This window comes from Scyliorhinus canicula, chromosome 9 (genome assembly GCF_902713615.1).
Source record: "Scyliorhinus canicula chromosome 9, sScyCan1.1, whole genome shotgun sequence".
Taxonomy (NCBI): domain Eukaryota; kingdom Metazoa; phylum Chordata; class Chondrichthyes; order Carcharhiniformes; family Scyliorhinidae; genus Scyliorhinus; species Scyliorhinus canicula.
The window spans coordinates 176,089,478-176,101,774 of NC_052154.1; the positions used below are offsets into that span (position 1 = coordinate 176,089,478).

Sequence of the window (12,297 nt, forward strand, 5' to 3'; positions counted from 1 at the left end):
ATTCAGTGCAATCCAATTATCAAGGGTTCAGTGCAATCCAATTCTCAAGGATTCAGTGCAATCCAATTCTCAAGGATTCAGTGCAATCCAATTCTCAAGGGTTCAGTGCAATCCAATTCTCAAGGATTCAGTGCAATCCAATTCTCAAGGGTTCAGTGCAATCCAATTCTCACGGATTCAGTGCAATCCAATTCTCAAGGATTCAGTGCAATCCAATTATCAAGGATTCAGTGCAATCCAATTCTCAAGGGTTCAGTGCAATCCAATTCTCAAGGATTCAGTGCAATCCAATTCTCAAGGATTCAGTGCAATCCAATTCTCAAGGATTCAGTGCAATCCAATTCTCCATGTGGCATTAGTGGGCAAGGGACAACTGTATTTGCCTTTTGATTTTAAAGAAGATTTGTAAACTTGTGTGAATTGTGGCATGATCCAAAATGTTACAAACGTATTATTTTTTTCCAGCCAAAAATGCAGTAAGGGCACGGCACAAACTGGGAGAAAATAACATCATTCAAAAACATCCACAGAACAGCATTGTCAGTTAATGCAGAGTGCTGAATTCACACACAAACTACAGCTCATATAACTCATCCACCCACAGCACAATATCACTGGTGCATAGCTTACTCCCTACTTTTGTGCTTCAGAGCTGTCAGTTAGACCATTCCATTTAACACGTGTATTGTGTAGAATCCCCTGTCAGTGATATCATGAAGGCTCGCATCAGCGGTGTTTTGATTTGGCAGAATGGATCAGATGCGAGTTGCTCACGTTGTGCAATGGGCAGATGTAGCCACCACTACATTTCATCATTAATTGTGTTTTCTGAGAGTTTCCGCGTGACCATTCTCTTCAAATCTGTTCACTTGTTTTATTATTTTGTGTTTCTTGCAATGAAGAGCAAACAGATCTGTTGCAACAGAGAGTGTGGCTCATGTCTGGAAGAAATATAAAATGGGATAGTAGAGAAGGAACCTGGAGAAGGTAAATATATCTTCCTTCTGATAATGTATTTTGCCTCATTGACAAATAGTTCGGGCCAATCTTTCACTATATAAATAGCACCACTTGTCGGGAGTTGAAGACTGATTTACAAATATATTTTAACACCAAGCACATACTTTAAAATAGCATTGAAGGTGATACCTTTTTCATGTTTTTCTATAACTCAGATCCCAGTAGATATTTGGGTTTTGGCCAATCTACCATATCAAAGTCACATTACAGCTGCTTCACTTAATGCGCCAGCTAATCTGTTTAATGAAACAAGGTCATAAGGACCAAAATCATCTTTTGGATTTCAATGCTGTTGACTTCTCCGACGAGCAGAGGACAGGAGGAGGGCTATTCATTCGCACAAACCTGTTCTGCAATTCACTGAAATTATGGGTGATTTTGACTCCTTCCACCTGCGATGGCTCCACATTGTTGAAAAAAATCCAATGGTCCTTCTCAGTAAAAGTAATGAATGCTTGTCCACTTCCACAGAATCCCTAATTCTATTTAATCATTTTACGTGTGTCTTCTGTGAGCAAGCAGGTGGCACGGTGGCACAGTGGTTAGCACTGCACCAGGGACCTGGTTCGATTACGGCCTTGTGTGACGGTGTGGCGTTTGCACTTTCTCCCCGTGTCTGCGTGGGTTTCCTCTGGGTGCTCCGGTTTCCTCCCACAGTCCAAAGATGTGCTGGTTAGACGGAAGGCCATGTCAAATTGCCCTTAGTGCCCAAAGTTTAGGTGGGGTTACAAGGATAGACCGAGGTAGTGGGCCAAGGTAGCATGCACTTTCAAAGAGTCAGTGCAGGCTCAATGGGCTGAATGGCCTTCTTCTGCACTGTAGGGATTCTAAGCATTATTAAGTGTTGTGCTTTGTACCACATTTTTAAAAAGTATTGAAGATGTGCATCAAAACAAGATGGGCTAATTTTTGGAAGAAATGCTGACAAGGTGTGTCCTTTAAGGCCACATAATTAATAAATAGAGTTGCAGGTTAACCTGAATTAAATTGTTTGATGAGGCAACCAGATGGGGTGTGATCAATGAGCGTTTAATTATTCTTCAGAAGACGGGTCAATAGCTAGGATATTATATTCAGCTTACTTCCTCTTTTTGAAAATTGATTAATGTTTGTGTCAAATGTAAAGTACTGGTATTCTGACACCCATATTAGTATGATATGTATGTCTGGTAATTTATCAGTATATTCCAAGTGATAATCTGTGGCTAACACAGTAGCTTCACAGCTCCAGGGTCCCAGGTTTGATACCCGGTTTGGGTCACTGTCTGTGTGGCGTCTGCACGTTCTCCCCGTGTCTGCATGTGTTTCCTCCGGGTGCTCCGGTTTCCCCCTACAGTCCAAAGATGTGCGGGTTAGGTGGATTAGCCATGATAAATTGCCCTTAGTGTCCAAAAAGGTTCAGTGGGTACGGGGAAAGGTTGGAAGTATGGGCTTAAGTAGGGTGCTCTTTCCAAGGGCTGGTGTAGAATCGATGGGCCGAATGGCCTCCTTCTACTTTATAAATTCTATGATTCTATGATTAGATAGGTTGCACAGAAATTTGCATAGGGGCTCAGCAGCTGCAAGAACCTGGGACCTCGGCGCCAAAAGGCAGCAGAGCTATCCACTGCGCTACCGTGCTGCCCTGTATGAAGGGAAATATAGTAAACACATAGGCATGATGCTGTGGAAATCAACTAAAAATCAGAAGTCATAAAGCTTAATGACAGGGTGAATCTTAGGGTGTTAGAGCCACAAATTGTAGGTGTAGATTGCAGGCATTCTCAGCCTCCTAACAGCCAACTTCTGCAGCCTGTATAATTCTGCTCATTCGGATGGCCCGGTCTCATCAGATGTTGATTGTGCAAATCAATGGGGAGATGGGTTGAGTGAAAGAGAAGGATAATTGTGTGGGAAAACAACAACTCAATTGAGACAGTTCATCTATTCTAGATGACAGGTCAGTGGACCCTTACCTCTCTGGCGCAGGCCAACCTCGCTGTTGGTGACTGTTCTCTTCTTGGGCAACTCCATGATCTCCAGGGCCTGTTCTTCATAGGAGGTGAGGACTCAGGGGTGAAATTCTCCGACCCCCCGCAGGGTCGGAGAATCGCCCGGGGCCGGCGAAAATCCCGCCCCCGCAGTGGCAGAAATTCTCCGCCACCCGGAGGGGGAGGGGGCGGGAATCACGCCCCGCCGATCGGCGCGCCCTCCGCGCCGATCGGCGAGCCCCCTTCGGCGATTCTCCGGCCCACGATGGGCCGAAGTCCCGCCGCTGAGAGGCCTCTCCCGCTGCCATGGTTTCAACCACCTCTGGTGGCAGCGGGATTGGCGTCGCGAGTGGGCCCCCGGGTTCCTGGGTCGCGTGGGGCGATCGGACCCCCCCCCCCCCCCCACCCTCCTGTTCCTGTGAAGGTGAAGGGTAAGTATGGCTGGCTTCGGGAACCTTGGATAATGAGGGATATTATGAGCCAAGTCAAAAAGAAAAACAAAGCACTCGGAAGGTCTAGAAGGCGGAGAACAGACAAAGCCCATGAAGAATACAAAGAAAGTAGGAAGGAACTATACAATGGGTTAGGAGAGCTAAAAGGGGCCTTGAAAAGCCCTTGGCAAAAAGGGTTAAGGAGAATCCCAAGGCATTTTAAACGTATAGAAAGAGCAAGAGAGTGGCCAGGAAAAGGGTTGATCTACTCAGGAACAGAGGAGGAAATCTATGCATGGAGCCAAGGGAAATGGGTGAGGTACTAAATGAGTACTTTGCATCAGTATTCATCAAAGAGGAGGACTTGGAGGATAATGATTCTAGGGAAAGGTGTGTAGATATACTGGTTCATGTTGATATCAAAAAAGAGGGTGTGTTGGGTGTCTTAAAAAGCATGAAGGTAGATAAATCCCCAGGCCCTGATGGGATCTACCTCAGAATACTGAGGGAGGCAAGAGGGGAAATTGCTGGGGCCCTGACAGAAATATTTGTATCTTCATTGGCTACAGTGAGGTCCCAGAGGACTGGAGAATAGCCAATGTTGTTCCTTTCTTTTTTTTTTATAAATTTAGATTACCCAATTATTTTTTCCAATTAAGGGGCAATTTAGCGTGTCCAATCCACCTACTCTGCACATTTTTTTGGGTTGTGGGGGCGAAACCCACGCAGACACGGGGAGAATGTGCAAACTCCACACGGACAGTGACCCAGAGCCGGGATCGAACCTAGGACCTCAGCGCCGTGAGGCGGTTGTGCTAACCACTAGGCCACCGTGCTGCCCATGTTGTTCCTTTCTTAACGAAAGCTAGCAGGGATAATCCAGGATATTATATGGTGGTGAGCCTTACGTCAGTGGTTGGGAAATTATTGTAAAAGATTCTTCGGGACAGGATTTACTCACATTTGGAAACAAATGGACTTATTAGCGATAGGCAGCATGGTTGTGTCTCACTAACTTGATCGAGTTTTTTGAGGAAGTGACAAAGTTGATTGATGAAGGAAGGACAGTGGATGTTGTCTATATGGACTTCAGTAAAGCCTTTGACAAGGTCCCTCATGGCAGAAGGCTACAAAATGTGAAGACACACAGGATTAGAAGTGAGCTGGCAACTGGCTCTGTCATGGAAGACAGAGGGTAACAGTGGAAGAATAGAGGGCTGTGACTAGTGGTATTCCACAGGGTTCAGAGCTGGAACCTTTGTTGTTCGTAGTATATATAAATGATTTGGAGGAAAAATGTAGCTGGTCTGGTTAGTAAGTTTGCAGATGACACAATTATTGGTGGAGTTGCTGATAGTGAAGAGGATTGTTAGAGGATACAACAGGATATAAATAGTAGGAGATTTGGGCGGAGAAATAGCAGATGGTGTTTAATCCGGACAAATGTGCGGTAATGCATTTTGGAAGGTCAAATACAGGTGGGAATTATCGAGTAAATGGCAGAACCCTTAGGAGTACGGGCAGCACGGTAGCATTGTGGATAGCACAATCGCTTCACAGCTCCAGGGTCCCAGGTTCGATTCCGGCTTGGGTCACTGTCTGTGCGGAGTCTGCACATCCTCCCCGTGTGTGCGTGCGTTTCCTCCGGGTGCTCCGGTTTCCTCCCACAGTCCAACGATGTGCGGGCTAGGTGGATTGGCCATGATAAATTGCCCTTAGTGTCCAAAATTGCCCTTAATGTTGGGTGGGGTTACTGAGATATGGGGATAGGGTGGAGGTGTTGACATTGGGTAGGGGGCTCTTTCCAAGAGCCGGTGCAGACTCGATGGGCCGAATGGCCTCCTTCTGCACTGTAAATTCTATGTAATTCTATGAGTATTGGCAGTATTGGGTTAAGAAGTGAAGCTCTCCAAAAATGGCTGTTAACAGAAAGCACCTTAAAGCTATAGAAAGCCTTAGAATTCACAATCTTTATAGAATTAACAGCTAAGGAAAGCCAACAATAAAATGTTGACTGAGACCCCGAACACAGACACAAGTTTGATGTGCAAAAACTGAGCACCCAGCAGCAGACTGCTCGTGAAGGGATGCAAAATGCAGGTTTTGTGAGGGCCCACGAAGAATCCAGCACGAGTTTGCAGGATACAAAGAAATAACATTTATTTACAAATTAACATATATATATACAGCAGCAGCAACAACAACAACAACAACAACAGCAGCAGCAACAACAACAACAGCAACAACAACAACAGCAACAACAACAACAACAACAACAACAACAACAACAACAACAACAACAACAACAACAACAACAACAACAACAACAACAACAACAACAACAACAACAACTTCTCTTGCTGCCAACTCCTCTCTCTCTGGTTCCAAACTGGCCAGCTCTATTTATGCAGGGAGTCTGCTAATGATTTCTCCGCCCCCCCTCATTGGGGAAGCTCATACCCCCACAGGATTTTGGGATTGTCATTAGTCCCCAGCCAATGGTAAGCAGGCAGGTTATAACAGTAGGATTGTGGTAAAAAGGGGCACATTGAAAATGTGTGTTCAGGAAAGAAGCAGCAAGTTCCAAACAACAACTATAAAAAGCAAGAACCAAGTAGTACAGTATATCAAATGGAAAACTGAATAGGGGAGAAGGATCCATGTGATACAAAAAGGGCTTGAACAGGAGCCAGAGTCACAGTAAGATGATGAACATACTGGCCATTGCGGGCTCAACAAACCATTATTGGGTCACTCCTTTATGGGAAACCAGTAACAATGGAGGTGGACACTGGATCAGCAGTTTCATTGGTACCAGAAATTGTGATCAAGAGAAACTGACATATTGCCTTCACCTCAACGATAATAGGGGCTGTTTAGCACAGGGCTAAATCGCTGGTTTTGAAAGCAGACCAAGCATGCCAGCAACACGGTTCGATTCCCGTAACAGCCTCCCCAAACAGGCGCCGGAATGTGGCGACTAGGGGCTTTTCACAGTAGCTTCATTTGAAGCCTACTCGTGACAATAAGCGATTTTCATTTTCAATACTAAAAACCTATACTGGTGAAGTGGTTCCATTGAGGGGCGTACCGATGTAAATGTGCAGCTAAACGGACAGATGGCAGATTTGTCCCTGCTTGACATTAAAGGTGACTACCAGCCCGAATAGGGAGAAACTGGCTGGAGATAATCAATCTCACTGGGCCAAATCGATCTCATGTTGGAGTCCGAAGCAGGTCTACTGAAAATTTGAAAGAAACATGCCATTGTCATTAATGGAAAGCTGGGAAACATAAAAGAGATCTCAGCCAAACTAAAGATTACGCATGAAAGCCAAGCAAGATGCTTAAAGGCTAAGTCAGTGTCTTACGCCATCAGGCCTAAGGTTCAGGCGGAATTAGAAAGACTGGTCAAAATGGGGGTCCTCAAACTCGTTAGTCTTAGTCAAGTATTCATGTTTACTCCTTGTTGGGACAAGGTCACTTTAGGGGGCAGCACAGTGGTGCAGTGGTTAGCACTGCTGCCTCACGGCACCGAGGTCCCAGGTTCGATCCCGGCTCTGGGTCACTGCCCTTGTTGAGTTTGTACATTCTCCCCGTGTTTGCGTGGGTTTCGCCCTCACAAACCAAAAATGTGCAGGGTAGGTGAATTGGCCGCGCTAAATTGGCCCTTAATTGGAAAAATGAATTGGGTTCTCTAAATTTATTAAAGAAAGGTCACTTTAAGAGTCCGATCACATGTCTTGTTCATGATGTCATTCGCCATTTGCGTGGACAAATGGACAGCCTATCCTAAAAGCCTGTAGAGTAAATACCTTTCCAATAAATCCCTTTTTTGTTTTGTAACTTCATGACCTGCAAGCCTATCCTTCAAAAAATATCACAGTATGCTTATTGCAGAATTTTCGAGAGCTGACTGACACTAACACCTTAAAAGGTCAAATTCTTCAAAACGTCCTGGTTTGTTGATGGAAGGGTTTCAAATACCTGAACAGCCTTTGAAATGCAAATCTTCCATTTAATTTCACATAGCAATACTTCCTCTTTTTCACAGCAGAAATCACCTAGCTACATTTGATGTGGAGAGGAGCTGTCAATCATAGCAAGAGTGTTTATAAACATTGCCGGTGGCACCAATGCAAGGCACTTGAGATGCATTAAAGTGTGAAGGGAAAGATAAATCAACAATCCGCAAAAACCTGTATCTGGAGTAGTAAAGCTGTCAATCACTGGCTAATGCAATGCATTGCTTTGTGAAACTTAATGAAAGATTTGTATTTCAAAGACTGTCAAGGGATTTGAAGCCCTTTGTATTTGGCTTTCAAGAAAGCTGCTGACACTTGTAACAGCTGCTGCTTTAAACACATTTGGCTGAGGCAGCAGATGTTAGGGTAGGGTAAGAGAAAATGCAATGATTTTTCACTCCACTGCCTGGACTGCTCTTCAGCTTCCAGGCATGGATCTCTGATGGGGGGGGGGGGGGTTCTATTGGGGGTCTCTTTGGAGGTCTCCTGGAGGACTCTGTTGGAGGTTTCTGATAGGAGTCTCGACGCAAGTTTCTGGTGGGGGTCTGATCGGGGTCTTGGTTTGTTGTCTCTGTTGGAGGAGTCTCGGATTGGGGTCTGATGGGGGTTCTGATGGCTGATGGGGGGATCTGATGAGGGATCCGATGTGGTGGGGGGGGGGGGGGGGGTCAGTGGGGTGGGGTCAAGTCACACGTATGCATGCGTGCTTTGGAAGGTTGGCCCGTTCTTCCTGTAGTGGGAGGAGGGGAAGCCAGCCCCTACTTGTCAGTGTGGGGGTGGGGAGGTGGGTGGGTGAGGATTTTCATTGTGGGGCCCGCCACTGGACCTTGGTAATGGGCCATCTGCTCAAAATGGTGGCCCGATACCCGGATTCCGATGGAATCTGGCGAGTTCTGCCCCATGCATAAATTAGCATGCTGATGGAGAGAAACCCGCACCTGGGCACCGCTCCTAATTCCAGTACAGATCACTAGCAATTCTCTGCTGGCAGGAGGACATAGTCCCCAGAACAGAGAATCCAGGCCATAGTCTTTAGCTTTTCACGAACCACATGCGTAACTTCAAATGTAGTATTATTTACCCCCTTAATGAAAAGTGCTATGGTTTAAAAAAAAACACACAGACCCAGTGTTGGCCACTTGTGGTCTGAAGGTTAACAAGCTGCAGTTTGCTGTTTGCTTTCAATATGTACATAGTTCAAAATGATTAACTGCAAGATGAGAGTTTGCTCAGACACCAGACAGGACTTGACTACAAAGGCAGGAAAACAGCATTAATTTTAAATATACTGTGGATTATCCTTGTGAAAGACATTTTCAACATGTGTTCTTAAGTATTCATGAGTCACCATAGTATACACAGGGACAATACACAGGGACAAGTTGGATCATTTGCATTCCAAAGTGTCGATCTGGGAGCTGTGAACCATCAAAGTGCGTCTTATTACCTAGGCTTCATTTACTACTGCAACAGGAGAGATTCCATCTGCACAGAATGCTCCAGAACTGTACTAAAGCTTTTTTAAAAGAATCCGGCCACACTCACATTTGCATTTTCATGTATCAGCTAACTGTCAATCAACTTCAATGATCTATCCATTATGGTATGACTAACAGAGGCTCCCTTTCCATTACCCACACGGAGTAAGGACGGCACATTTCCTTCCCTGAAGGATTTTATTGCGGTGTCACAGCATTTAGCACTGCTGCCTCACTGTGCCAGGGGCTAGGGTTCAATTCCGGCCTCGGGTGACTGTGTGGAGTTTGCACATTCTCCCCATGTCTGCGTGGATTTCCTCCTAGTGCTCCAGTTCCCTCCCACAATCCAAAGATATGCAGGTTAGGTGGATCGGTCATGCTAAATTGCCCCCTAGTGTCCAAAGATGTTCAGGTTAGATGAGGATAGGGTGGGGGAGTGGGCCTCGGTACGGTGCTCTCTTCAGAGGGTTGGTGCAGACTCGATGGGGCAAATTGCCTCCTTCTGCACTGTAGGAATTCTATGAAGATCCTCCAAATCCAGTGGCAATAAAGATGGTCCAACAGTAGCATTCTCTCCCAAGGTAACCTGCCCAGCATTTAGGCATCAGTTGCTCAAATCCAGCTCCGCTGAGTGAGACCTGGGCCGGCGTCAATCCCGCCCCCACCGTTTCCCGAATTCTCCACCACCTGAGGTTCGGCGGGGGCGGGAATCGCGCCGCGCCAGTTGCCGGGCCCCCCGCGGCGATTCTCCAGCCCGCGATGGGCCGAAGTCCCGCCGCTGACAAGCCTCTCCCGCCGGCTTGGATTAAACCACCTACCTTACCGGCGGGATTGGCGGCGCGGGCGGGCGCCGGGGTCCTTGGTGGGGGGGGGGGGGAGATCTGACCCTGGGGTTGGCCCCACAGTGGCCTGGCCCGCGATTGGGGCCCACTGATCGGCGGGCGGGCCTGTGCTGTGGGGGAACTCCTTTTCCTCCGCCTTCGCCATGGTCTTCACCATGGCGGAGGTGGAAGAGACCACCTCCCCAGCGCATGCGCCGATATGATGTCACCAGCCGCTGACGCTCCGGCGCATGCGTGGACTTACGCCAGCCGGTGAAGTCCTTTCGGCCCCGGCTGGCGTGGCACCAAAGGCCGTTCACGCCAGCCAGTGGAGCGGGAACCACTCTGCCATGGGACTAGCCTCTCAATGTGAGGGCTTGGCCCCTAAAGCTGCAGAGACGTCCGCACCTTTGGGGCGGCCCGATGCCGGAGTGGTTCACGCCACTCCAACACGCCGGGACCTCCCGCCCTGCCGGGTAGGGGAGAATCCTGGCCCTGGTGTTTATATGCCTGATGACAGACTCTTGAAGCAACTGCTGTAGTTGGGGACTCACAGATGGACAACTTTAAGGATATCCTCAAATCAGCCTTGAAGAGTTCAAACATTTTCCCCAACTCAGGGGCGTTCCTGGTTTATGACTGACCAAAGTGGTGAAGAACCCCTCAAGCGACCTCATCAGGAACATGCAGGTGCAGAATTGAGGCATCGGAAAGAGTACAGAAACCGCCAAACATCCCATTTGGGCGACCTTTCAAACATCACATCCTGAATGTTGCAGAGTCTGCAGATTGTGCATTGGGCCACCTCAGAATCTATCGAACTGGTGTGAAGGCGAATAATTCTCCATCCCTCGGGACTGCTTTAGAAGAAGAAAAATTTGCTACCATCCGCACATGCCTTTTGACAGAACACATCCATTGTGAAGAACTAAGTGGTGTTAGGTCAGGTGACTAAAACACGGTCAAAAAGAGAGATTTTAAGGAGGGCCTCAAAGGAGGAAGATGAAGTAGAGAGGTGAAGAGGTGAAGGTAGGGAATTCCACAGCTTGAGGTCCAGGTAACCGAAGGCCCAGCCACCAATGGCACAGACATTAAAATCAGGGATGCTCAATAGCCCAGAATTAGTCACAAACACAGATATCTCAGGAGGGTTGTGGGGCTGGAGAAGATCCTTCAAAACAATTAGAATGTTGAAATTAATCCATTATTTGACCAGGAGCCATTATAGGTCAACGAATATAGTGTGAATTTGCTGTGCATCATGACATGGCGACAACAGAGCTTCGAATATCCGTAACTGTATGGAGGGTAGAGTGTCAGAGACCAGTTCGGAGAGCATTAGAATAGTCAACTTTATAATACTAATATTTATTGTCACAAGTACATGCAGGGCAGCACAGTAGCACAAGTGAATAGCACTGTGGCTTCACATCGCCAGGGTCCCAGGTTCGATTCCCAGCTGGGTCACTGTTTGTGCGGAGTCTGCACGTTCTCGCCGTGTCTGCGGGATTTTCTCCGGGTGCTCCGGTTTCCTCCCACAGTCCAAAGACATGCAGGTTAGGTGGATTGGCCAGGATAAATTGCCCTTAGTGACCAAAAAAGGTTAGGAGGGGTTATTGGGTTTCGGGGATAGGGGGGAAGTGAGGGCTTAAGTGGGTCGGTGCAGACTCGATGGGCTGAATGGCCTCCTTCTGCACTGTATGTTCTATGACATCTAAGTAGGCTTACAGTAACAGTGCAATGAAGTTACTGTGAAAAGTCAAAAGGCATGAATATGATCAAAGATCAAGAATGCAGAAGATGAATGGTTAGTTCATTGAGCACAATTTTTTCGGTCAATTTTATCTGTTTCCACTTTCAGTTCCAACCTCACATTCCAGTTTCCCCACTTTTATACCTTTCTAAAGATACTTTTTCACATGATCTTGATGCACTTTGTACCAGCTCTCGCCAGTCTTTATCAAGGAGTTCAACACTCTCAAAACATATATCATCCAAGGCTTTCTTCCTGACTCCATTGTCCCAAGATTTACAGGCTGGAGTTTAGGGGTTTGCAAGGCATAGAATATATTGTGGGCTAGATTGCTGGTCCCCCAGCCATGTGTTTCTCTATGGCGCACCGTTCACTGCTGGTGGGATTCTCCACTCTCGTCGCTTGTCAATGGGATTTCCCATTGAAGCCACTCCATGCTGCCGAGAAACCCTTGGGTAGGGGTGTGCTGCTGGTGGGAAGCGGGATCCCAATGGATGGAGAATTCCGGCCTATATTTTGGCTATATTACATTTATCTTAATCTCTAGAGTACAGACACAGTGATAGAGTGAACATTGTATGTCAATATATCGAGCCTAATCTTAACACAATTCTACCCATTGGTGCCAAGACATACATACCCTCTTCCTCATCCACCTCCCCAAATACATAGCCAGTAATGATCGTGTGATACCAATCAGCAGCGTAAATCTTGTCTGTCTTCTCCCTTCTCCATCAGCCCTAAGATTCTGAAATCTATCATTATATCCTTGTAAAGACTGGTTGATTTGAGGATGGAT

The 12,297-nt window shown here is 46.8% G+C and overlaps 1 long non-coding RNA gene across 1 annotated transcript in view; it reads left to right on the forward strand.

Moving 5' to 3' along the window:
- Positions 1 to 720: 720 nt before the first annotated feature.
- LOC119971021 overlaps positions 721 to 12,297 on the forward strand; it is a 32,662-nt gene continuing 21,085 nt past the window's right edge. The window contains exon 1 of the long non-coding RNA XR_005461721.1: positions 721 to 987. This is a non-coding gene — a long non-coding RNA (uncharacterized LOC119971021). The remainder of the gene's footprint in view (positions 988 to 12,297) is intronic.